General features: G+C 47.9%; 1 protein-coding gene and 2 long non-coding RNA genes across 3 annotated transcripts in view; 2 read left to right on the top strand and 1 right to left on the bottom strand.

Annotated features, from left to right (window-relative positions):
• Lhx2 (LIM homeobox 2) overlaps positions 1-11018 on the bottom strand; it is a 29416-nt gene extending 18398 nt beyond the window's left edge. Inside the window, exon 1 of the mRNA XM_078048179.1 lies at positions 10919-11018. The gene's annotated coding sequence lies outside the window, so the exon portion shown is untranslated. The remainder of the gene's footprint in view (positions 1-10918) is intronic.
• LOC110597732 (uncharacterized) lies at positions 2035-3601 on the top strand. The gene is made up of 2 exons (XR_002483482.3): positions 2035-2701; positions 3178-3601. It is a non-coding gene; the product is annotated as an uncharacterized LOC110597732 (long non-coding RNA).
• On the top strand, positions 9972-17617 carry LOC120889894 (uncharacterized). Its single transcript, XR_005734100.2, has 3 exons — positions 9972-10717; positions 16790-17003; positions 17415-17617. It is a non-coding gene; the product is annotated as an uncharacterized LOC120889894 (long non-coding RNA).
• The last annotated feature ends 9724 nt before the right edge of the window (positions 17618-27341 follow it).

Raw genomic sequence — 27341 nt, 5'->3', positions numbered from 1 at the left:
GGGAGAGCGCGGGGTTTGGAATTTTTAAGCTACGAACAGTTTCCTGCGATTTCTTCGGGAAGGAAAATAAAACCCTTTCCCCTCGCTGTCTCCATCCTAAGAAGGCGCAGCCAGAGGATGCTCGAGGAGTTCTCACTCCGATCTCCCCTTGGCCTCAGGCACCGTCTGGGGAGGCTGGAGAAGGCAGGCCTGAGGCAGAGTTGCGAGAGCCTTTGGTCGCTTCCCGCTGAGGTCCGCCTCCGTCCGGGGCTCCCTGCCGCGGGCGGCCGGCGGTTCAGGCCTCCTGGGGACCCAGCTGAGCCCCAAAGGCCGGAAAAGAACAGAGCTGTGACTCCCGGGGAGGAGGCCAGCTAGCATATCCTTGCTCCAAGAGAGCTAGGGCCCAATTTACGGCCAAGCGTGTAATTCTTTCTTGCTCTTTCCCGTCTCTCTCCAGCCTGGAAGAGTGGGGCGAGCATGGTTTAAGAACTCAGAGAAGCAAGGAGTTCGAATCCAAACTCTGCCATTTACATGCAGTGTAATCTTAGGCAAGTGACTTAACTTCCCTTAGCTTGTTTCTGACCTTTTCAATGAGACACAAGAAGGCCCTCCAAGTAGATGTGACGAAGGAAAGAGATTATGGACATAAAATGTCTGGAACATAGTAGGCACTCCACACATTCTTTAAACATTCATTCCCTCTTTCCCCTCTCCTATTAAAAACTTTCTCACTCTGAGATACATTTGGCATCAGTGAGGTTCTTAAAGACCACAGACCCATGCTCTGACCTTTGGGCATGCCAGGCTACCCACCCTGGTAACATCAGAGTCACCTGGCTACACCATTTCACCAAGGACTAACAGCTAGACTGTAGGATAAATCCCAGTGCCAGTCCCAGTCTTTAGACTTCTGGCTCAACCTAAAGTCTCTTGGGCAATTGAGGGTAACACCCAGGTACCTGGTGAAGTGGGAATTAGGAAATAAAAAGTGATTGTAGAGAAACACTGAATAAGCAAGTCTGTTACTTAGTCCTATCCCCCTGAGTCCATTTGTTTTGGAGGTGAGTTCACTCCATGTAATGGAGTTAAGGGTTTCAGGCTGAGGCGACCTGCTTGCCAGAAGAGTAAAGGGAAAGCTAGGATCTCTGAGGACACAGAGTTGAAACAGCACTGAAATCATACTTCTTACATACAAAAGTTTCACACATAAATACACACCGTTTGTAATTCCCAAGCACATGCACATGTGTGCAAATGTACATGATCATTTTTTTTGGCAAAAAACAGCCAGCATGCATTTCTTTTTGATGGCAAAACCACGGCCAGCACTAATGTAGACCTAAGGTTTATGCGTACTTATCATGTACAAGTGTCCAGGGCTGAGCAGGAGAGAGCTTCTGGAAGTTAAAACTACACTTGCCTGCTTGGGCAATCCCACTTAAGTCCCTAAGTGCGCTCCCAGGAGGTTATGTTTTTCGTATTTGCAAAAACTCTTGAAGTTACAAGTATGTGTGTACAGGCTGCACGTGCACAGATGCCCCAGCGCAAGGGAAGGACCATAAATCCAAAGGCGCGCGTGCGCGCGAGTTCACACAGACTGTGCTTCAGCGCCTGCACACGGCCCGCGCCCAGGCACGCGGACGCCTACACGAATACACAGACATGTTGTACTGAAGCATCTGGGACAATTTCTTTCAAAGAAAGTGGGGAATAAAAATCTAATCTGGGAGTCACCAGGGTTCATCTGGAGGTCGTCCAAGGGGGAGAAAAAAATTATAACGGTGCTGGAGTTTTTGTGTTTGGTGCTGGATGGATACAATACATTTTTGAGAGCTCCAGGGACTGTCTTAGGAGCTGAAGGGGTTGTCCATAGTAACTCTTGCCGAGGGCTGAAACACACCTTGCAGCTCTTCACTTCTCCCCAGTACATACAAGATTCCCTCGCCACCTCTCGGACAAGCAGCTGCCTTCCATCCCTGGACTGACCCTAGATTCCCGGGCAGCTTCCCGTGTGCTTCTCTATCCCTCCTCTACAGGCTGGGAAGCGCTCGGGCTGTAAGAAGCTCCAGCTCCTCTCCCGCCGCTGGGCACCTTGGCTCCCGGGTTCAGAGGCCCTTAACTTTGCTAATCTCCCCCAGCGGCAAGGGGACGTCGCGCAACCGCTGAACCCTGTCCTCAGAGACTAAATAAGGAGAGGAACGGGCTGTAAACACATATCCTGACACGTGAATGACATTTACACCGTGCGAGAAGCCGCAGCCAAGGGAAAGCAGGGGGTGGGGAGGACGGGCACCGACAGGTAAACGGAACATTTCGCAGGCGCCGGAAACCGCGGCCCTCGCCCCCTCCCCCTAATAAGGGGAAAGAATCCCTAAGCCCCCCGAACCTGCCTTTTGTGGGAGGTGACAGGTGAGCGTATTTCAGGTCTGGCCACTGTTGCCGCTGCCTACCTCCCCACCATCTGCTTCCTTGCAGAGAAGCAGACCCGGCGCATAATGAGGTAGCAGCCTCCAGCCGGCCACCGTGACTAACTCAGAACAAAAGCGCTCCCTCCACGCCTCCTCCAACAAAGGGGCCACCAGCCCCGGCGCTCCCCGAAGGCTGCGGGTCTCCCGGCTACCGGCTGCGGAGCTGCCGCGCGCAAACTTCTCGGGGCTCCCGGGGCTGCCGGCGCCACGGAGCCGGGGCCGCGAAGGGAGGAAGCGCAAGCCGCCCGGAGAAAGTGAGGCCAGGCCGGGCGGGGGGAGAGGGGGAGGGCGCTGGGGAGCCGCGGAAGGAGGGTGATTGATCAGCGCGCTGTTCCCGGCGCTCTGTCCCGTTATTAGAGGCGGCCAAAGCAGGGCCACGCAATAACCTCGGAATCGCCAACTAATTGACGCTGCAGGCAACTACTTCATTGTGCGCGCTGGTTTTATGTCTTCATAGCCGGTGATTGACAAGGTGTAATTAGTCATCTCACTCGGTGATAAACATGGGCACCCTCCTCCCGCGGCATCAGGCCGTGTGTACCAGCAGAGGAAGCGATAGTTGACGCTGATATACCATTAAATCAAAATGAAGACGTTCAGAAGTGTGTGTTTGCTGTGACGCTCTGATGGTTTATTTCTCAAATACGGCACCAACAGATTTACTTGATTTGCAAGTTAACTACAACATTAACTGGTTTTATTTATTTTGCCTCTTCCTTCCTCTTCCTAGGCAGGGATGTTGCTCTTGGAGAATGTGAAGACAGTTTGCTTCTTGACAAGCGAGCGAGCGGGCGCCCAGATTTCTGCAGCCTTCCTGAGTCTCCCCCGAGGGAAAAGCAGGCAGAGAAAATGCCGGATTTGGGAGCCACCAGGGAAGGGTTCCACGCAGGGGAGCCGCCCTCTTTGGCCCCAGAATCTCCTGCCTGGGGCCCCCCTTTGGGTACAGCCAATGGATGACCTCAAACTCTGAGGATGGTTGCTGGGGTTGGGGACAGGGAAACCTCCTGAATAATAACTGCAAAGAAGAAAGAGGCAAAATCAACGTTTCCTCCCCGCCTTGAAGCAGAAAGGACAGTGTTCTTGAAGCTGTTGGCTGCAGTCACAGGGCTAGTTGCCCGCCTTGATTCCCTGAGTAAAGTATAACGTTTCCTGTGCCTGGAGCTTGCTTGCACCATTCAGCAAATTACACTTCTTGCTTACAAAAGTGGGTCTTGCTCAGGGAAGTGTGTGTGTGTGTGTGTGTGTTTCCCCCTCTACATTGAGGTTTCTTTTAGGGATGCTGGTTATTTATTCCAGAAACCTGGACTTAATTTTTAAAAAGGAAGGGTCCACACCTCGTCTGCTTTGACCCTAATTCTGGTTAGAGAAGGCAGAGATTGAACAAAGCAATCGACCTGTGAAAGTCCATTTCCAGGGTATCACCTGTGTCCCCAGGAAATACCCCCAGTGGGATATGCTTCCTGCACTTTCCCCTTCTCTCTAACCTCTGTCTCCAGTTCGTATAGCAGAGGGATGGTGATTCCTTCCCACTGTGTAGGAATGTGGGGTTGTGGGCATCATCTCCAAGAAAAGGTGGGGTGAGGGTTAGTTCTAGGCATGGCAGAAATCCCATATTTTCAACAAGAACCCCCTTTCACAGGCTTGTGGGCTTCATTCAGCAAAGGGGAAATTGTTTTATATTGATGTGAGAGGCCGTCAGTCAGCAGTAAGTCTGCTCAGGCATGGCTATCTTTCTTTATGAAATTAACTCATTGCCTTGGTCACACCATACAGAAAATCTGCTGATCACCACTATCGACAGCAAAAATCAGTGGGGTCTTAGTTATTTCCAAGGGGAGCCTCGCGTCTGTGACACTAGAATAGAGATATGGCTTGGCCCATTGCTGGCAAAGAGTAGCCCAATTCCTCCTCCTCTTCTCCCTGCAGCGATCTGAACAATTCTGAAACCGCCTCCCTGGGCGTCAGCTGAGCAGGTTGGGGAACTAACCAGGGCTCTCTCTCTAGGGCCCTGTTAAATGCACTGAACTTAAAATGAAACACGAAGTGTGAATTTCAGGTTTGAACATGATGCATCAGGAAACGTGGAGGTTGGCAGCCCTTTTCCTCCCTCCTGTCTTTCGGTAGCAGGTATTAATATTGTATTAAATGTTATGAGAAAGTAAGGGCTGCAGAGAGAATGTGCTCAGATGCAATTTTGTCAAGGTTTTTATCTGTGATTATGATTCCAGATGTAGAAGCTCCCCGGAGGAGGGAAATGAGGGGTTGCTGGCATGTGACATGTGTTTTAAGGTGTTTGGCAGTGTTTCTCAAAGTGGTGACAAAATGTTCAATTTTATTACAGGGAATTGGTAAAAGAAATATGAATACCAGGTCAGAGATTGTTCACCTCAGCAAAAGGATTTACCATTATCAATTAGGGTGCAGAAAGTTTGTACCTGGGCCCCTGCTCAAATCACACTGGTAACAATATAAATCCATCAGATCAGATCATTCTCAAAGAACAACTGCAACAAAACACACAATAGATAACTACATCTCCCCACACCTAATTTTCACAAAAGATATAAACTGTCTTGGAAGAAAAAAAAGTAAATATTTCAACAAGAAGTCATTTTTTTTCCAACTGGTATAACTATAGCTATACCTTGTACCTGGAAGATAATTTCTTTTTAATCTAGCCCAGAATTATAGCCAGTCCTGGAAAGGCCATTTTGCTAGCCTCTGCTCTGCAAGTCTTCCAGGTTGAAGCACAAAAAACAACAGCAATAAATTTCCTTACACAGGAGGCCACACTGTCTTAAAAGAGAACCAGGAAGATTTTATAAGAAAAAGTGGGGATGGGGTAGGGGAGGGAGATTGACTAGCTAATAGTTTTGATACCTTCAAACACACTTGATACTAGAAAAATTTCCTTCCACAGTCTTTTTTTCTTTCAAAGGCATCTCTGCTCTCCCTTTCTGACTGCAGGACACCCCTAAACTCCATTATGAAACACAAGTTTCCTCATAAACCTTTTATGAGCTTCACATACACTGGCACTAATGGACTCGGGTGCCCAGCCAGTGCTCACTAGATTAAAGGTGGGTTTGGTAGATATTCCCAAAGAACAAAAACGGGGTTTGGTCTAAAGATACTGGACTTGGTTCCTCCCTGGGTCCCCTGTCAGTGGACAAGAGTCTGTACCCACTTGCTGGAGCCACTGCCACACAGATCATCCCATACCTAACAAACCGTTCAGCCCTAGCCTTCCATAATCCAAGATAATTTTGCCTTCCCAGCTGTTGACACAAAGCATACTAGGCTCCTAGAACAAAGTGCACCTTCTTTGAAAGTAACCAATGAGGTGATGTAGGACTCGGTACTTTTCCTAAGGGAATAGGGAGGTTGCAGAGAAGGGAAAATGTCCAGCACGGCTACCATCTCTCCACCTGTGCTTTCTGCAAGACCCTGCCTCTAGCCTGGCCTAACTTTCCACTGATCTTATTAGCAAATCTCTCCTGGTCTTTGGGAAGTTGGCATTGTCTCTTCAGGTGTAGAACAGTTTTCCCATATAGGCTTTAGCCAAAACCCAGCCTCTTGGCACCCCCTCCCTCACCATTTTTATTCTTCCATTAATTAAAACAACTAATGTCCCATCGATTATCTCTGCATGAATGAAAATCATTATGAGGCCTTGCAGGTATATGGGAAATTCTGTTTGCTTAAGTATTCACACTTTGATTTCCTATAGACTCATTTTCTCAAGCATAAAGAAATTCAAACAAAACAAAACCAAAATCTCCTGACACTTGGCAATAAAACATGAAGACTAGTTGTAATGAGCTTGTGCCGATCTTTTGTAGAGATGTTCAGATAGCCCTATGCTAGAACTGCGTAAAGGATTCTAGACGGTTAAGGCAAACACTGATAGGTCATCAGACTCAGGTTTTGAATTTGTGCTTGTGTTGAGTCAGATGAGCTCATCCACATTTACTTCTAAGCTAACGTGTCAGCCCTTGAAAGTAAAAAGGCAGCGGACAATCAGTTCTATTTGGAATTTCCCAGTTAGTTGGCCATTTCAGCTTGCGTCTTCATTTCTGGGGGCTGCCATAATTAGAGCGATCTATTTTGCATTTACTTCTCTTTGCAAGCACTACATTATTCACTCTTTCCTGTGCTTATTAAACAGTGCCACCTGCACCAAATTCAACAAAGCTCTTCCATCAGTCAGGCCCAGCTAAGGATCCCAAGCCATATATTATCATTAATTGAAGCTCAATTGAATAGTTGACGATAGAGGCATGAGTAAAGGCAACACATTTTTTAGGACCTGTTTATATAAATATTTTAAGAAAAAAAATCATTCTTCAAATTGTCATCTTTTATAAACTCTCTGTTTCATTTGCTCTGTACAGTAATTCAAGCAGCAATTAGCAAGTCTTTAAATTAATTAACTATTCCCTGTATGTCACCAAGATGCCTCCAGCACAAATGTCCTCCTCCATAGGTACTATCAAATGCAGTCAATATTTTGTCACCCAAAGCTTTCGAACTGACCACCTCGATAACCCTAATACTATTTAAAAAGGGGGGTCTCAAGAGCCAAAGACAAGACTAGAAAGCAGAGGACAATTTTCAGGAAGCTGGCCATGGGTAGTCTAAATTTGGAAAGAGGGAGAGGCAGAAGAAAGGGAACCAGAGGCACAGAGGCAAAAGGCTGAACATGAATGCACATAGACATCAGTGGTTAAAGAAAGGCACCGAAAGTTTCCAGAAAAGATGGGACCATCTCTTAGACTCAGCTGTTATAGCAAAGTCTGTGCATCCAAATGCTGATGATTTACACATTTTAAAGAGCCTCAAACGGTGGCTTGTTCTTTTAAAAGCTTCCTGCTTTGTTCAAAATACTGCTTATCTTTGGCATTGTCAACAGCTCTGCATCTGGGAGAGATTAATTAAGTGATAGGTCAGACACAATGAGGTGAAAGGGCATGTCCACCCAATCAGGGCTGATCCATCCATTTCTAGGTAGATCAACTTTTTTGAAGGATGCCAATTTTGGTTCCATTTCGAGGGGAATTTATCAATAGGGATGGCTGCCTGAGCCACTCCAATAAGGAACACTCAGATTGAAAATTTTTTTCTGCAGACAAAAACATCTAAAAATCTACATTCTTGTATTTTGAAGATATGAAAACAAATCATAACTATCAATTTTCTGTGTGCTTAAGTTTTCCCAATCAGGGTGAAGGCTGATCTTCTTGAATATGATTCTTTCACAAAATAGCTAGTTGGATGATTAAAAATAAGATTGCTATGCAGCACAGTAAAAATTAAAAGTTCACTTTTGCTCCTTCCCCCTCCCAAGTGTTTCTCAGGACTCCTTTCTTTCAAGTCCACTTTTAATTTCCAGAAGACAAAATGAAAGAAAGAGATAGGAAAGGGGGTAGGGAAAGAGGAGAGAGAGAATGAAAGAGAAAAAGGTTTTCTAGGTGTCGTGGACGAAATTTCTCAAGACCAATTAGAGGTTATCTTTAAATCTCCATCTTCCACCCCCTCCACACCTTTCTAAATAGATCTTTAGATTAGTGAGAAATTAGTTAATTGGGGAAAGCCATGTGGCCGGTTCACCCAGTTCCTAACCAGAAGGGTTTTAAGAACCTTAGATCCCACTCCCATAAATGCTGCCTCTCCATCTCTTCAGCAGCATGTCAGTCTGGGTCAAATTTGTGATTGCAAAATTGTGTGTGTGTGTGTGTGTGTGTGTGTGTGAGAGAGAGAGAGAGAGAGAGAGAGAGAGAGAGAGAGAGAGAGAGAGAGAGTAAACTCTCTATCAACAAGGCTAGACTCAGGTAAAATGATTGTTCTGGGCAAACCCCAAGCAAAACATCTGGAATATTTTTATTCTTAAACACTTCTGCTAATGAAGTTCACATTTTCCAGGAATTTTGCAGGGGGGTGGGGAGACTAATGGGGTAAACAATGGTTGGGGTGTTGTGTAACTGACCAGCCATTTCCCCTTCTCCAAAGAAACACAGAATGCTAGATTCTTAGCTATCTAATTCTTTAAGTCATCTGGGATCTATCTATATTTATAAAACTGAGCAGAAATACTTAACAGCCTGATCAATAGCCATTGACCGGCAGTGCACCTCACACCCTAACATGCTCAGCTTGATCATGTATATTTGATCATTGAAAAATTCAAAGCATCTTGCAGCAGTATATCAAGCTTTTCATAAAACAGTCTGTCTCTTTCTGTGGTCTTAAAAAGAGTGAGTTTCTCTCTCCCCTGAATTCATCTATCCATCCATTTATCTACACACACACACACACACACACACACACACACACACACACACACACCTCTCTACCTAGAGAATTTATTGCTCATATATTTGATGAAGAACAAGGTAATTAACTGCGAGGCTATACATCTGGGCGGCACTTCATATCCATTGCAATAATAAAACACTTTTTTCACATTTTAGCAGAAGAAAGGCTAGTCCTGCCCACAGATTCAGAGGACCCCAGAGTCTCTGTCTGCAAAACCTCCTTGTTATAAATCCTGCTTCCCTCTTAAGTGATGGCATGCACAATTGCACCAAGGGGCACTAAGTTTATCTGTGCAAAAGCATCACCGGAAAGCTTGTCCCTTCTCAGAGCTTTAGTATTAGCTTGCTCGGGGGTGGGGGTGGGCTGTTGAAATAGACACAGCTGGCATTTCCATCCCCAGTCTGCTTGGCAGCAAACTGGGGTAAGGGTCCAGAGGACTTATTCTGTGAAAGGCCACAGGTAGAAGAGGTGTATTTTGGGATCCCAAGGACTGGTACATTGAGCATGTGCCACTAAGATTTTGTACCCTCAAAAGGCACCAATCCTGCATTTTTTTTCCTGATATGCTGAGGTAAAAAAACCAATTCAACTTTCTCCATAAGGTACCCCAGATCTATTCAGAACCACTCCAAGGGTCTGACCAGAATACAATTGGCAAATCTATGCCAAGCTCCTCACAGAAGTTCTTATAACCCCAACCCTAGAGACCACCCCCACCCCAGTCAGAAAAACAAATTACCTGCAGAACCTCCCATCTTGGGCGTCCCCTGTTCTGTATTCCTAACTGTGCAGGAACAAATTATTCGGGGGCCCTTCCTTCTAAAAGCAGCAGCATCTGGGCTGAAGCTCCCTCCTTTTAAGGGGCGACTTCATATGATAATATGTGTAATATGATATGGAATGACAGAATGCATGACAGTTGCCCATAATACAGAGAAGTCAGTCAAAGGACAGAGGGGACATTTGGATAATTACCATCCATTGGCTAGTCAATCACGCGAACAGAGAGAAACTGCACAAAACCCACAATGGAGTTGGGAAACAAAAGAGACCCGAGCCAGACTCAGGATTAACCGGTCTAAAGCGATCTAAATGCTTTTGTATCTGAAGAACTGAGGCTCCCGGGTCCCCCCCCCCCAATCCCAGGGAACTAATTGCGGGGATCAGAGTTAAAGCTCTCTCCCTCCTTTCCCATTTCTCTTTGTAGACTGCTCACCACGCAGGAAAAAAATGATTTCTCTCTGTGTGTTCATTAAACTATTTTAAAGTTAAAAGGGTGGGGGAGGGGGGCTAGATATGGCCCCTCAGCCCAGAAACTGGGATTCTTCTCCCTTGGAAGAGGCTGGGACAGTCTCGGTAGGCTTTAATTCTTTGTTTCAGGGTAAATTCTTCTCTTCTTGCCCCCTGGAAACAGATGCCCCCCACACCTGGGCTGAGACTGGGCAGGTGCTCTCAGAGGCAGAGATGGATTGCTGGTACTCTGCTTTGGGTGAGGACCCCGTGCCCCCAGCTGGCCCCTGCACCAGAAAAACACCAGGTCCCCCTTCCCAGTGCAAGACTCAAATTGAATCTGCACACCTAGCATTAAGTGGGGGTAAAAGGGCAACAGAGAAGTGGGTCTAGTCTACAGCATGGGAGAGTGAGCCAGAATAAGATGGTTGTAAATTGTGGGGAGAGAATTTCTTTTTAAATTGGCGAGTGAGAAAGAGGGAGAAAATCTTTCTAAATGGGGAAGAGAGAGAATATAGCTAACTGGGGGGAGGAATGCAAAGAGTCTCCCTGCTTGAGGGAAAAGCAAAGCAAAGACCTAACCCCTCAAAAGAGACAGGAAAATGATGCCTTGAGAGCCAGAGAGGATGGCGAGAGAGGAAGAGAATTCCTTAGAAGATAAAACATACGGACAGAAGATCTCTTAACCCAAGAGCGAACCCCCCATTCCCAGGACAGGAAGACTGGTAACTATCACCCAATTCCCACCAGTCCTCGCTACACAATTCCAACTCGCCCGAAGCCCTCCCGGCCCCGGCGGGCCCTCGCGGGTTCCCGGCTCCGTGGCAGAAGCAGACCCCGGTGCGGGTCCGCGGGTGCCCGCGGTGGCCCTACCGCGTCCCCCGCGCAGCCCTCGCGGCCCCGGGGCGCGCGAGGCGCCTGCTTACCTTTCCGAGCCCTCTGTAGCGGGTGTGGCCGGCTCTGCGGGCGGCCCCGGGCCAGGGCCGGGGGGCGGGGGGCGGGGGCGCCGGGCTCCGGGGGAGCGGCAGGGTGAGGGCCGGGGGCGCTGGCACGGTGCCCAGGGGGGGCGACGGGGCAGTTGGCAGCCCCAGGGCCTGCGGGCGGGCCGGGCCGAGCCGGCGGAGGCGCGGGCTGTGGGGGGCCGGGGACGGACGCCGGGGCCCGGGCCGGGGGACAGGGAGCTCCCTCCCGGGGCCGGCGGGGCGCTCCAGCCTGCAGGGCCGGCCCGGGAGCCGGAGAGGCGCGCGGATCAGAGGGGCTGTTTTCTCGCCTCCGCTGACAAATCAATCAGGGCCCGCCGAGCCGGGGGAGCTGCCACCCCGGCTGCGGCGCGCGGTCCCCGCTCGCCCGGCGCTGCCAGCTGACGGCCGCCTCGAGTGGGCGCGGGCCGGGGCGCAGGCTGCGCCGCGGTCATTAGGCTGCGGGCGGGCGCGGGCGGCCGGGGCGGGGGCGGCGGCGGCGGAGCCGGGAGGAGGCGGCCGCGCGGCGCCGCGTCCCTCGGCCTCCCCGCCCCGCCCGCCTGCCGCCGTCCCGCGCCCGCTCCGCGCTCTTCGCCGCCCCCCGCCCCCGCCTGTGACTGTCACTGGCTCCGGCCGCGGGGCTCTCCTGCCGGCTCTGCCCGCCTCCCCCGGAGCCTCTCCATCCCCTGTCTCTGTGGCGCTCTCGGTCTCCTCTCCCGCCTCAGTGTCTCCCCGATCCTCAGCTCTTCCTCACTGCGCTTCGCTTTCTCTCTGTGGGGCGGATTCTCCTACCCCGGGCTCCTCGCTCTCACCATTTTCTCCCTCCTCTCATTTCTTTCTATCTCCCCTCACTTGCCACCCTTTCCCCCCTTTGCTCAAGAGGACTCGCTATCGCTTCCTCTGTCCCTATTCTGAACAGCCCGCATAAGCCATTTCCCTGCTCTGGGACCTCGAAGGAGTCACTTCTTCCCTCCAGGCAGCAGTTTCCTTATCTTTAAGAAGAGCTAATAAGCAGCTCTTGGTGGGATGGTTGTAACGAGCGTGGAGGAGGGGGCTCAGGAGGCGCTCAGTGACTCTGGTCCCCCCTCTTGAAGCTTGCACATGACTCAAATGCAGCGGTCAAATGTGGCAGCTGCCTGGCCTCTGGGTGCCATGGGTCCTCCGCATGACCACTGTCTTCAGCCCAGAGGGCAAGGACCAAAGGCCAACTCTGCAGGGAGAATCAGGGTGATTTCTTCTGGGATCCCCAAAGCCCCTCCTGAGAAGTGTCTGTGGTTGACCTCTCCCCAGGTTGTAGGTGGCCACACCCCAGAACTGGATCTAACACCTCAGGCCCTGTCACTTGCTGGTTCCTTCCTGGCTGACACTAAGCAGAGGGGCAATGCTCTCTTCTGTCCTTAGACCTAAGCAGGAGAAATTCTGTTCCTCCTCCCACCACCACACTAGGATTGGCTTTTAAGCTCCTGAATGGAGTGTGGCTTCAGAGTCAAACATGTGAGTTCAAGACCACCTACTTGAGTGAGTCACACCATTCTAAGCTTAAGTTTCCTCATCTATGAAATGGAAACAATGATCACCTTCCAAGGACTGTGGTTTGGATCATCCTTGATGTGTATAACGTGCCCAGCTTGTAGAAGGTTATTTATTCTGTCTAGTTTCTATTAAGGTTCTTTGCTTGGCATTGAGGAAGAGAGAGTAATTCACAAGGCAGGCACGTCTGCTCTCTGCCTTCATGCAACTTACATTGTAGTTGGGGAGGCAAACTAAACTACAATGACATATTATTTCATGACAGTTGTACAAGTGCCATGAAGGATTAGTGCCATGATGAGATCAATCCAGGGAAGCTGCCCTATTCCCTGGAAGATCTTTTCTCTCTTTTTTTTTTTTTAATATTTTTTAGTCATTGATGGACCTTTATTTAATTTATTTATTTGTATGTGGTGCTGAGAATTGAACCCAGGGTCTCACACCTGCCAGGCAAGCACTCTACCTCTGAGCCACCATCCCAGCCCTGGAAGGTCTTTTCTCAAGATGTGTTGTCATCAAAGCTGAGACCTGGGCTGGGGATATGGCTCAAGCGGTAGCGAGCTTGCCTGGCATGGGTGCGGCCCAGGTTCGATCCTCAGCACCACATACAAACAAAGATGTTGTGTCCGCCAAAAACTAAAAAATAAAAATTCTCTCTCTCTCTCTCTTTAAAAAAAAAAAAACTGAGACCTGAAGTCATGTATGGGCATAGGGCTGTAGTTAGCAGAAAGTAGAAGGGACTGCTAAAAGGGATGGTGGATAGAGTGTTCCTGGCAGAGGAAGTGGGGAGCATGACCAGTAGGAAGGCCAGTATGGCTGGGGACATGGGAGAGGCTGGGAAAGTAGGCAGGGCCAAACCTGGAAGGGGTGGTTCTTCTAGACCAAGTGGAAGAATCTGGGTCTCAGTCATAGGAACAGCTCTTCTTAACCCTCAACCACATGGGGCCTGATTTGTCCTTTCCTGAACTAAACAGAAGAAGCCAGGTTCGATCCCTAGACATGTCATTTCCTTTTGATCCATCTTGGGGGTTGCCATCTCTTGTCCCTCTCCCCATCTCTGGTCCAGAACTGCCCACCCTGAAGTGGCATTGCCTACCTTGGCAACTCACCCCTGCTGTCACACAGCACTCAATTTGTCGGGAAGACACCTTAGAACACATAGGATGATGATGACCATTAAGAGGGAGTCACCCGCAGGGGACTTGAGGCATGAGATTAAAAACTCTGAGGGCAGGTCAGGTCCATCCTGAGTTCACTTACCTAGCACATGGTCCCTAAGGTTTGCCTGGCCCAAGGCAGGTACTCAGTAATACATATTGAGAGAATGAAAAGGAAAAGTGAAGTTAAAGTGCAGAAGGCTGAAGGGTGAGTAGGAGGGAAGGAAGCCAAAGAGGATCTTTGCCTAAGAAGATCTAGCCAGGAAGAGCTGGGAGGGGTCTGGAGAGAGGGAGGGTCTGAATGTTTCCTGAACTGCTCCTCTGAGCCAGGCTGGTGCACTTACCTCCGTCAACCTTCATTGCACCAACCCTCATGGGTACCATTACCCACCCTTTTCTGAGGAAGTCCTGTAGGTTAAGTCACTGGCCTGAGGTCACACAGCTGGTAAGAGCCTGAACTCAGGTTTGAACTCAGGTCTGCCTGCTCTTCACTAGAAGAAGGAAGCAAAAGAGGAGGAGAAGGCAGAGGAAGGAGATGACTGAGAACAAAAGAAGTGCGGTGGCAAAGGAGTGAGCTCCATGAGTAATTTTTCAAGTTAAAAACAATTCCCATTTCCCAGCCCTGCAGAGGCAGGCGCGGCGGATCTGAGACGAGGCCAGCCTTCTGACTCGCAGGAGCCTGCTGAGGGGCCCAGCGAGCTGCTTCAAAGCCAGCCTCTCCAGCACAGGCGCTTTTAAACTTCACACGGGAAACTTTCCAGGGCTGACTTTTTGCACTTTGTTTCCAAATCAAGAGATGGGGAAGTCCCTCTCAGCCCAGCGGGGAGGAGATCTCACTGAGACACTTGCCCTGGGGTCCTAGGCTTCCTGAGGGGCTCCCCAGCAGGGCAACCTGCTCTTCCCCAGATTCAGTGGTGGAGGGACCTGTCCCCTGCTTCTGGTGGTTCCCCAGGTGAATTTATGGTACAAGCATCCTCCTCAGGGAATGAGGCTTCTCCTCCTGTGTTCTCCCACATCTGCTTCTACCTGGGTTCCCCTGGTGGTGGCTTTTGCTAACAAGGTGCGACCATCTCACAAGGATCATAACATGCTCCTTGTTCTTGTCGTCCACAGAGCATCCTCAAAACCAAACCACACTGTCTATCATTCTCTGATCACGATTTCGAGAGGCAGCGAGGGTCTTCCTAATCCTCAGCTCTCTCTGATTTTTGGAATTCAGATTTGGTTTTTGGATGTACATCAAGAGGCTGGCTCTGTGCATTTTAATTAAGCTGTCTTTTTTCATTTATTACTAATACACTCCTCTTAACTATGATTTATTTGTTAAACAAAGCACCATAAGCCGTCACTTATTCATCTTAATTTCAACAAAATTAAAGTAGTCGCTGTTAGATTGCACCTAATTGCACTTGCAATGAAAAGAACGGAGATGTTAATCAAAATAAATTGAAGATAAACAATAAAATCATTACATCTTTGCAGTGGTAAGTGTAACTAATCAGTTTTGACTAGAAGCGACCAAACAGGAATAATGAATGTGTCACTGAAGGCACAGTCATTAAGAGAAACTATGGAGACCTGGTCCTTGGGGCAGCAGCCAGCAACCCTGCCTGTGTGGCTCTGAGGGTTCCTGCTCCCTGGGCTGGATAGAGGGGCCCTCTGGATCAAGAAGAGCCAACGGGAGGCTCAGAGGATGGGAGGAGTCATGGGGCAGGGGTTGCTGGGGCTGCCCTGCTACAGAGGGCTTCTCTCAAGGTGTTGAGAAAACGAGAGGTCCCAGGCCCATTGCTGGACAGCCCAGGTAACCAAAGATGGGGTGAAATAGACTGAAAAACAGACAGCTATCCAGGGAACATGAAGGGACATGACAGGTATACACACCCCAGGGGATACGGTAGAGAAGAGTTCAGCAGGAAGAGACAGAGAAAAGACCCAGAACAGGAACAAGGAAAGGAAGCCAACAGAGGCGGAGAGGGTGAGATGGGGTGAGACCAAGCGAGAGCCTCTGAGACAGAGAAAGCGGGCAGCCCTGGCAGGGCAATGGAGGAAGGAGACAGGCAGATGGGCGAATGCGGCAGAGCCACGGAAGTGGAAGCTGGTCATTCTTAGTGAGCTACTCCCTCCTGTGAGGACTGACCACATTTTTTTAAAAGCCAGGAAGTTAGGATTCTGGGCTCCTCAGGAGCACAGGCAGGTTAATGACCTTGAGGATGGGCCCTGGACTGGGCTCTGGGAACACGGGGCTGATAAGGGAGGCCACCTGGGGTCTCCCTGGCTCATCCTCCATCCACAAGGATTTCATAGGCTTAAAGGGTCTAGATTGGGACCCTGGACATCAACTGCAGAGACAAAGGGAGGCCAGCTCGGGTTGCTCTTGCTGCAGCCACCTCAGCACACCCCCTTCCAACTCTGAAGGCCCAGAATGCAGGCCACTTTGGGAAATGGGAAAATCTGAAGATATGGCCTCTTGGTGAGTTGGGAACAGAGACTACGGGAAACATCCTGAAAGACACACTTTTGTTTTTCTTCTTTTTGGTGCTGGGGTTGGAACCCAGGACCTTGCACATGCTAGGCAAGCACTTTACCATTGAGCCTCAGCCCTACCATTGAATACCCACCCTGAGCTTAGGCCTGGGTTTGGCTTGGCAAATATGTGGTTGAATTAGATATGACATCTTTGTGGGCTGGGGATGTGGCTCGCCTGGCATGCGTGCGGCCCGGGTTTGATCCTCAACACCACAACCAAAAACAAAAGATGTTGTGTCTGCTGAAAACTAAAACATAAATATTAAAAAAAATTTTTAAAAAGATATGACATCTTTGTGCTCCTGTTTCTCCATCTTTAAAGTAGGGTTAATAATAATACAAACCTCATGTTTTTTATGAGTTAATATTTGTAAAGAGCTTAGAATGGTGGTTGGACCTTGGAAAAGGCTTTATGTGTTTGTTAAGTAAAACCAAAATAACCCCCTGCTCTTATGATGTGCACCAAATTCAGTAGAGGAAACAGACTCATTAACAGTCAAGTTCAATCCAAGGGGTTAAAGGCCATGATAATGAACTTGAGGATGCTTTCAGACCCAGGGTGGAGACAAAACCAAAACCTTCCACTGAGCAAAGTTTTTGTTTGTTTGTTTGTTTGTTTTTGCAGTTTTGCAGTGCTGGGGATTAGAACCTGGGTATCAATTTGCTAAGCAAGTGCTCTACCACTATGCTACATCTCCAGGCCTGAAGGAGAACTGGAAATAAGTGAGGAGGGGGAGAAGAAAAGAATGTTCTAGGCAGAGTGGACCACCATGAGCAAAGGTGCATTGGCAAAAAAATGGCAGGATACACCTGGGGATATCAAGCAAGTTGGGATCAAGGTGAGGCTGAAATTCAAATTACATCTGGGTCCATTGGAGAACATTTGGGTAAACACATTGATTCTTAAATTACATTTAATAATAATAGTAGTAGTTATTATTATTATTATTTTGCTGCTCCCAATGTTTTGTTATGCTTAGGGAATTGGGGAGGTGGGACTTTTTGGATTGTATCTTATCACTTTTCTCCTTCTTCCCTCTCTGACCACATGGTTCTGGTAGGGGCTACTCACCCATGACTCCAGGGACTGGAGCACATAACCCATTACTAAGCCAATCAGTGCATTTCGCTCCTGTGGTCAAGTGATTGGTTGAGGGATGGACAATCCTGCCCAATGGGAGCTAGTCCAGGCTTTGGCTGGAGGACCGGGAAAGGTCTTTACTCCTTTCTGCTGGTCTCTAATCTGACAGGATGCAGGAGCTGGGGCTTCTGTCACTATCTCACTACCGTGGGGATTCTGAGACCAAAGCCAACACAGCAGAAGGCAGCACGATGGAGCAAAATGAGTTCCAGTGACATCATATGAGCCCCAAATCCAGCCAAGACGGAGCCAGCCCTAGCCCCTGGCCTTTTGGATTTCATGAGCCAATAAATTCCTTTTTGTTTAAGCCAGTTTGAGTTAGGTTTTCTGTCACTTGGAAAGAGTTCTAACTGGTAGAGGCTTCAAACAGTAATGTGACACTGTCACGGGTTTTAGTAACATCACTCTGGCAGCCGCGGTGTAGCAGAGGGGCTAGAGGGAGTGAGCGGAAAGGCAGTGAGGCCAGTGGGGAGGCCGGCCTGGCTGTCCTTAAGAGGGCTTATGGCGAAGAGCAGAGCTGAGGGCCTCCACCTGTAGATTCATTTTCTAGGGTTGTCACAACATATTGCCACAAACTTGGGGGCTTAAAACAGCAAAAGTTGATTCTATCACAGTTCTGGAGGTATCAGCAGGGCTGTGTTCCCTCTAAAAGATTTAAGGGTGATTTCTTTCCCCTCCCCATGCTGAGGATGGAATTCAGGGCCTTGCATATGCTCTACCACTGCGTAGCATCCCCAGCCCCAAGGGAGGGTTCTTGAAGAATTCTCCTTCAGGTGAGTCCAGGTGTCCCTTGCTTTGGAGCCGCACAACTCCAATATCTGCCTCCAGGTTCACACAGCTTTCTCCTCCTTTGTGTCTTCACCATCTCCTCATCTGTCTCTTATAAGGATTTAGGATCCATCTGGGAAATCCCATCTCAAGATCCTCAATTATGTATGCAGAGATCCTTATTCCTAATGAGGTCTCATTCACAAGTTTCAGGACATGGATCACCATTCAGTCCTCCACAACTAGCAAGGGAAATAACCACCAGACCAAAAACACCTGTGTAATTGTATTCTATAAATATGTGCTGATTTTCCTTCCTGGGGTGCATAATAAGGGAAGGAAATTCAAATGATAATAGACCCATGAGGAAGGGAAGGCTGGTTGGCCAACCTGGAATCTCTTCCCGAGTGTCTTCACCTGGGACCCTGAGGACTCTGCTCATAATTACCTCACTGTGCCTCTACCCTGGGATATGGGAGTTCCATTTCCTTCAGTCCTGTGCCAGGCCAGGCGATGACCATGGTCATGTCAACCCTTTGGGTGACCATGACTCTGTACCAGAGAAAAGGCTTGAGGATGTCATGTGGCAGCTCGATTCTTCCATTAGCAGAGTCTGTTACTATCCCCTTCCATAAATGAGGAAACTGAGGCTCAGCGGAGAGGAGTGTCCTCCCGAAGCACACACCTGGTCATTGCCAGCGCCAGGACCCACGCCCACATCCGTCTGATCTCAAAGCTCATGCTTGTCACCAGGACACTAGTCTGCCTGGATGCAGACCCTTGGGGATGGAGCAGTGGAGCTGGGAAGACACCTTTGGGCTGGAATCTCCAGGACTGGCCGTGTCCTCCCTGATGGTAGTGCTCCAAGGTGCCAGTGCTTCTGCTTCATCTAGGACTTCCAGGAAGCAGGAAGTCGCCTCCAGATTCCTCTCTGAAATAAGAACTAGAAGTAAGAGCTGCCCCACTAAGGATGAATGGATGCCTGTGTCCATGAAGGGCCAGGAGCACACCCAAGTAGGACTACCACCGTGGAGGCCAGTGCTATTCAGAGGAGCCTTGGGTTGTGTGACCAAAAGGAGGGATAAAAGAAGAGCCCCTCACCTACCCGTGGTGCCCCTTTTTAAGATGAAGAAATGGAGGCTTTAAGACTTACTGTACAGCCAGGCTCACGCCTGTAATCCCCTAAACAGCTGGGGAGGCTGAGGCAGGAGGATCGTGAGTTCAAAGGCAGCTTTAGCATCGGCGAGGCACTAAGCAACTCAGTGAGACCCTGTCTCTAAATAAAATACAAAATAGGGCTGGGGATGTGGCTCAGTGGTGGAGTGCCCCTGAGTTCAATCCCCGGTACCAAAAAGATAATTCCATTCTCAGATATATATACAAAATAATTGAATGCAGAGATTCAAACAGGTATTTGCATACCTGTCCCTATTGGGATTACTCTCAAGAGCCAAAGGTAGAAGAATACTGTGTCCACTGATAGATGAATGGATAAACAATGTGGTTTACACATACAATAAAATATTATTCCAGTGGAAATAGGAAGGGAATTCTGACATATGCCCTAACATGGGTTAATCTTGCAGACTTTATGCTAAGTGAAATAAACTTGTCATGAAAAGACAAATGCTCTGATTCCACTTATGTGGGGTACAGAGAGGAGTCAAGTTCATGGAGAAAGCAGAGTGGTGGTCACCAGGGGCCACAGAGAGGGAGGACTGAGGAGCCTCTGTTCAATGGATGCAGAGTTTCCATTTGGGAGGATTTAAAATAAAAATAGTGGGATGCATGGTGAGAGAGGGAAGGATGCCACTGGACTGTACATTTAAAAGTGATTAAAAGGTAAATGTTATGTATTCTAATCACAAAAAGCCAAAGCTGACATTTTTGCCTAATTCTAATAAAAATTCTTCCTAGACCACCAAACAAAAATGAAAAACAATGGTCCACAATCTTCACGGTGTGCTCATGGGGCCTCAGGCCACTTGCAGAACACAGCCCACTTGTCATCATAGGGTCCTCTGCCACAGCCACAGTGGAATCATTCCATTTTCCAGGTGAGGAAATTGAGCCTTCCCCAGGCTGTACGGCTAGAAAGTAGCTCAAACCCAGGCTCTGAACTTACATACTTAGATGGGGAGGTGAATTTGCCAAGGAACACTCAGCCCAGGGGTGACAGCGCCTGGCTCCTTAAACTCTCCTTGGTGTAGAGGTGGAGTGGAGAAGTGGGAAGAGCTGAAGCCCTTGGCATGCTTGACCTCTGGGCAGAGTGGAGAGGCAGCCAGAGGCAGGCAGGGAGCCTGCACCAGTGGGGAGCCATCCTCACCGAGGACACCCTTTCATCTTAGCAAGTCCCTGGGACAGCTTCTCCGCCCTGTGTTTAACTGCCTGCTGGGAGTTGTGTGGAATCTGAGCATGTCCAATCAATGTTTTATTCCATCCTGAGTGGGCCCTTTTGGGCAAAATAAGCTCCTTTTTCCAGGAGAAAATAAAAGTGTAAGCATTTCCAGGGCACTTACATGTGACGTTTTTTCATTCAAACAAAATGACCTTTGGCTCAGAGAGGCAAAGCATTTTGTCCAGCCCTGGCTCCAGCCCAGGACCCAGCGGATACTCTACCTCCCTCTGGAGCTTGCTTTCTTCTCCCCGCTGCCCTTTTCTTATTCTTCTCTATGATACTGGAGATTGAACTTAGGGGCACTCTACCAAAGAGCTTCATCCCCAGCCCTTTTATTTATTTATTTAGAGACAGGGAGTCTTGTTAAATTGTCAAGGCTAGCCTCCAACTTGGAGCCCTCCTGTCCCTGTCATCCAACTATCTGGGATTACCAATACATGTGACCACATCTGGTTTCACTCTGGAGCTTTCTAAGAGTTGGGGCTGCCTCCCTCTCAGCCTCAGAGTTCCCCCTTTCTGGTCTTCTAATGGTAAACTACTCAGGAGGGCTGGGGGTACAGAAATCCCTATGATATCAAATCTACAGAAATCCTCTTCCCTGCCCGGAAGCACATTTGGGACTCTGAGTCATTAAAAAATCCTGGTGGGGGCTGGGGTCGTAGCTTAGTGGTAGAGAGCTTGCCTAGCACTCCCAAGTCCCTGGGTTCGAGCCTCAGCACCACATAAAAATAAATAAATAAAATAAAAGGTATTATGCCCATCTACAACTAAAAAACATCTAGGTGGGATCATGCTAAGAGAAATAAGTCAGGCTCAGAAAATCAAGTGTCAAAAATCAAGTGCTAAAGCAAAATTAGGGAGAGAAGGCAGTGGGGGGATCAGATATCCTAAAGATATAGGGGAGATCAGTGGAGTAGAAGAAGGAGAATGAGAAGGAGAGAGGAAAGGAAAAGAAATATGGAATGAATCGAATAGAATCACGCTATACACATATATAAATGTACCAAAGGGAATAGCTCCTTTATGGATATGCAGAAAGTACCAATCAAAAATCAATAAGAAATGAAGGGAAGATCAGTAGACGAGTGAGAAAAGAGGGATGGAGGAGGGAAGGAAAGAGAAGGGGACAGGGGATTGAAATCAAATTCCTTCTATGTATAATTTTGTCAAAAGGAACCCAAATACTATGCATAATTATAATGCTCTAATTAAAAACAATCTAGGTGGGCACTTCTTCTCGGCAAGGTGACTAGACCCCTGACTCCTCGTCAGCCTTGCCACTCTCTGTTCTCCGTGCTCCTCCTCCTCCAGCTCCTCTGAGCCATATGCTGTCACTCAGGCCTTTGCCTCTGCTTCCCCCTCTCTGAGCCCCACCTACTGACAAAACCACTAAGCGTGCCTCAGGTCTCAGCTTAAATGTCCCTCTTTCTGAAAATCCTTCCCTGACTTGGATGTGATCAAAGTTCTGTCTGTTTTGTGGCCACATTAACCAGGCTCATCCCAGAAGTGGCTCTTGAGCCTTTTCAGAGTACAATCAGGCATCTCCATTAACCTTTATTAAAGACATCCTTGGAAATGGCTGGGGTGTCGTCACCTACGGAGACCTGGCTGATCCAGGCAGGGGCAGCCAGACCTTTGTAGCTGCACATCAAAGCTGCCCATCCCTGGTCCCCGGGTTTATGGCCAGAGTGAGGCAGAGCTGAGACCTGTGCTCAGGGAGACGTGCTTGCAGCAAACCTTCTGTCCACCTTGCTGGTCCACCCTCTAGCACCCAGCGAGATGAAGGTCTTTGAGAAGATTCAAGACCCACTGGGAATCCGAAGAGTTTACAACATAGCTAAGAAAATGTAACATTCCTCCCTCCTTTCCAGGGCTGTACACACATCATTCTTGTTCCTTATGAAGTCACACTAATGATCATACCTATCATTTACTGAGACTTACTAGGCGCCAGGCTTGCTAAGTGCTTTCCTTAGAATATTTCTCTTTAGGGCATTATGAAGTGTGCTCAATTGTCAGTCCCATTTTACAAAATTAAGAAACTGAGGTTCATAGAGGTCACATCACTTAACTAAAGTCATCCAGCTGGAAACTGGGAATCTGATACTTTCCATAGGCAAAACTCAGCTCCCAACCCCTCCTCCACCCAAACACTTTTGCTGGCTTTTTGTGCACATTAGAACATAGCCCTTCAGTGTGGCACTGCAGGCCCTTCACCAGCTCTCCATGTCTAACACCAGCCCCACCCCTGCCATTCAGACCACTTGAGAGTTCCCCTTTTCTGCCATAAACCTGTGGCATTGCACATGTTGATCCTGCCACGCACAATATTCTTCCTGTCTTTTTCATTTGATGAACTTTTGCCTACTCTTCAGCTCTTAGCTCAACATCAGAGATGCCAACTCAATATTTCCTACTTAGGGTGCTCAGGTGTGTGTGTGTGTGTGTGTGTGTGTGTGTGTGTGTGTGTGTGTGTGTGGTGTGTTTGCATTTATTTACATGTCTGTTATTCTTTAGGCTCTGAGATTCCTGAGACCAGGTGCCAAATCCCACTCATCTTGATCTCCCCTGTCTTGAGCTCAAGATCCAGCCCAGAGTAGGTCGCAAGATATGTTTGGGACTGAATGAATGACCCAGTGGCATGAACAAAGGCTATAGATGTGATAAAAGGAAACTCCAAGTGCTGTCCCTGGGAAAGAAGAGAAGTTCAAGCCAGTGGAAGAAACCAGTGTGCTGGAGAGATACGCCAGCTCCCTGTGACTGGTTGAATTAAGAACATGCCCCAATATTCTTTTCTCAAGAAATATTTTTAATGAGCTTCAGGATGACTCATTCCTTGACAGCCTCACCACATCTGTGACTTCTAAAGGGGCCTCATGCTTCTGCCTTAACTCAGAAATCTTCCCTGGGTACCATCCACTCACTTGTTCTATAAGTCAGGATAGGACCTATGCTGCTGCAATAACAACCATCCCAGAACTCGGTGACTCTTCCTGTATAAACAATGATGGGTGGCTGGAGATCTTAACATTATATCATCCTCCCTCAGGGATCTAAGCTGAAGGAGGCTCCTTCTTTGTATTTCTATGATGCTGAAGTAGAGAAAAGGGATGTGGTATAAAATCATTCACTAGCTCTTAAAATTTCTGCTCACAGGTGACTCACATCATGTGTGTTCCATGATACTGGCAAAGGCAAGTCATATGACCACACCTAACTTTATAGGTGGCAGAGAAGTATAATTGAGCTTGTGCCTAGAAAGCACAGAGACTGAAGTTATTGGCAAATATCATTCAATACCACCACACCCATCAATTCAACATTGACTGTGCATCTACTATGGGTGTCTCATACTTCCAGAATGGGAGGTGGGATATCTTCTGCTCACATGTACCTCTGGGAAGTCTCCTGTGACTCCTGGAAGGCCCAGTCAACCCTTCACACTGCTTCAGGTGGACAGAGCTCTGCATTTACCACTTCTTCTGCTTGAAATGCCCTGTCTCTTTAGCATTTGCAAATTCCCATCCTTCCTTCTTCCTTCTCCTCTCCCTTCTTTATTTAACAAATATACACTAAGCACCTCCATATGCCAGCACTGTGCTTGGCATTTCAAGATCAACTTAAACACTATGCATTTTGAAGATCTTTCCTGATCCTCCTACTTAGGGGGAAAAAAACCAAACCACCTCCCTGCTTTGGTTCCCAGCACCTTGAACAACCGTCTGCTTGTTGCTTTGGCTTTTAAGTATGTACATCTACAATGATTTTGGCCACTAGGCTATGAGCCTTGTGAGGTGGGAGTTGTATCTCATTCATCTCTGTATCCCCAGTCCCTGCAGAAAAGGAGTGTTAACTGGCCAACTGAGTGACTAAGTGATGGTTCAACAATAACTTGCTCACAAATTGGACAACACGAGGTGGGGAAGTCAATACCCTTCCCCAAGCTTACAGCCCTGCCTCAGCTGGCCCTTGTCACCCTCTCCAGGTCTGATCCTTTAGCTCACCAAGCATACCAAATTCATTCTTGCATCAGGACCTGTGCAGCTGTCCTGCCTCCTCCTGGATCATTCTAGTGCCAGTTCATTGCTGGGCTGGCTCCCTCTTCTCATTCTAACCTCAGTTCAAATGCTACCTTCTCAGGATGGCCAACTCCATCTAAAGGAACTCCCATGGCCCTCTCTATCCCATTATCTATTTTATTCTGCTCAAAGCATTTTCCAGAGATGCTATTTAACTTAATTATTTGCTTATATTCCTGTAATCTGCCAATTCCTTAAAAAATATAAAGTTCAGGAGCTCTTTAGATATAGATCTTAGCTGGCCATTGCTGGAACTCTGAATAGTGCCCATCACACATCCATTCATTGCAGGTAGACGCTTACAAAGCAGGCTATGAGATACTTGTGCATCTAGAATATTTCCATCCCACATACCTACATACATAAGAAATCCCATGAAGCCATCCTTTAGGTGACAAAGCAGAGAGGATGTGCAGGGCCATCTCCTTGTTCACTTAACTCTGCTCACAGCACAAGCCCTGGCACTGTATAATCACAGCTATATAAACTAGTCTGGGCGTTGTCCCTGCCCTGCCTTTCAGAGAGTATGACAGCCAGATAGAGCTAGCAGGGAAGACGTAGACTTCAAAGGCTTGGTCTTTACCTGATGGTTGCCAGGCAGCTGGGAGGCTAAGGGGCTGCCTATGCTGGACTTGTGAAGAGTCTGTTTCACCAGATGGGGCAAAGCAGCTTTAGCTTCCCCTTTTCTCTCAGTGGCAGGTCCTCAAGGGCAGAGTCCTGGGTTCCTAGCACATTACATGGGACTAAAATGGAATAGAACTCTGGACTTTCATGTCCTCCCAAAGTGTCTTTCTTGCAGTGTGAGGAAATCAGCCCTTTTGTCCCCTCACATTAGTTCACTGTTTTCAGATGACAACTTTGTAGGCCATAATAAACACCTCCAATATGCATACCCTTTGACATGACATTTCTCCTTTTAGGAACATGCTCTCCAGACAGGAAAATGAGTATGGACAGATCCATTCAGTTCCTTTGATCATGCATGAAAAGTGATCTATTGAGATCTAGTGAATGCCAGGCACAGAACCAGGCTCTGAGATATTCTCATGAACACACAGATGTATCTCCTGGGTTCCCTTAGAATTACAGAGTTTAGTAGGGGAGAGAGACATTGAATGGTCATTTATGGAAATCCACAGTGGAAATCATATTAAGCACTTCAAGAAAGAAGTATGTAGTGTGGAAGACAAGGGTCAGGAATCCTTCTAGCAATTTTTTTTTTGTTTGTTTATTTGTTTTTGCCAGAGGGAAAAAGCAGCAGTTCAAATATCCATTCAAAGGGGAGTAAAGGGAAGGACTGTGGACTATAGTGCATCCATAACAGAGTACCTGTTAGAAAAAATGAGGCAGGCCATATGAATCCGCAGTGAAAGACATCCTCAATATAGTGTTAATTTTTTTAAAAAGGTGTATGGCATGCTTGAATACTAACAAGTATTCTGGTTTGTGTGTGTGTTATTAATATTTGCATAGGAAAAGACTGGAAGAATATGTCCCATATTGTTAACAGCTGTTATTTGGCGGGGGGAGGGCAATACCTGTGACTTTTATTTTTTAAACATTCCAATAATGTTTGAATTGTTAAAAATAGACCTGCACTACCTTGGTAAAAAGAAAAAATAAAAGGTTTTGGGGGAAAATGAATGCTGATTTCTTTTTTTGGTGTGTGTGTGTGTGTGTGTGTGTGTGTGTGTGTGTTGCATGTGTGTGGTGCTAAGGATCAAACCCAGGACCTTTCACATGCTAGTCAAGTGCTCTACCACTGAGCCACCTCCCCAGCCCTGTGTGGATCAGTTTGGAGGCTCTCCAACTATCTGGGATGAGGAGTGGTCAGAGAGTGAGGTTTTTTTTAATTTTTATTTTATTCTGAGACAGGATCTTGCCAAGTTGCTGAGGCTGACCTCAAACCTTCAGCCTCCAAGTAGCTGGACTACAGGTGCACACCACTCAGCTAGGGGAATCTTCTTTCTTGAAGACAAGTTTCTTTTCACCAGGGACTAGAGTCTCAAGAGAAAAAGAATCACAATGATTAGGGGCTGGAGGGTTTGGGGGAGGTCAGCATCTGTGGGGAGGGCTGGGCTAATCCCAGTTCTGCCATCCTTCAGTGGGTGACCTGGGTAGGTCAACAGGCCCCCATTTCCTTGCCTGTAGGAAGGATCTAATACTCTCTTCCTCACGGGGTTGTTTGCAGATTAACTAAAATGTTACATTCGAATTCTCTTGGAAAGCTACTGCTCGGTGGTTCTAAACAGAGGGAATGCTTTTGCCAGACCTGGAAGCATCATATGGAATTTCTGGAAGAGGAGAAATAATTTCACTCTTGGCTCTTCTTGCAGAGAAGAGTTTGCTGACATCATCTACCTAAGAAAACCCAGTAACACGTCTGCTTGTCGATAAGCAGCCGTGATTTCGGCAGGCTTCCCTCAGCAGCCCCCTCTGGCACAGAGAAGGTATTCCATGTTTGTTGACTGAATAAATAAATGGCCTACTCTAACCCACAGTGACCCATGGCTCTCACCAGGTATAAGGCTCAGCTGAGCAATTCACTGAACACAATCCTCATCTCATTCCTCAACAGACTTGGTGGAACAGACTGAAATGCTAGCAGGCACACTCCCATAGCTAATACCTGTGCTAAGGGGAAAGGCAGAGGGGTTGGCCCAAGCACAGACTGGTTAAAACTGGTTATGATGGTGTCCAGAGCTGGAGCATGAGGAACAGGGCAGAAAATGAAAGCTGGAGAAATCTCTGGCTTTGAGGTGCAGAGATGGGACCATTAAGTGGGCATGGA

This window comes from Ictidomys tridecemlineatus, chromosome 4 (assembly GCF_052094955.1).
Source record: "Ictidomys tridecemlineatus isolate mIctTri1 chromosome 4, mIctTri1.hap1, whole genome shotgun sequence".
Lineage (NCBI taxonomy): Eukaryota > Metazoa > Chordata > Mammalia > Rodentia > Sciuridae > Ictidomys > Ictidomys tridecemlineatus.
The sequence above is the reverse complement of the archived record's forward strand: the minus strand, read 5'-3'. Positions and strand labels throughout refer to the sequence as shown.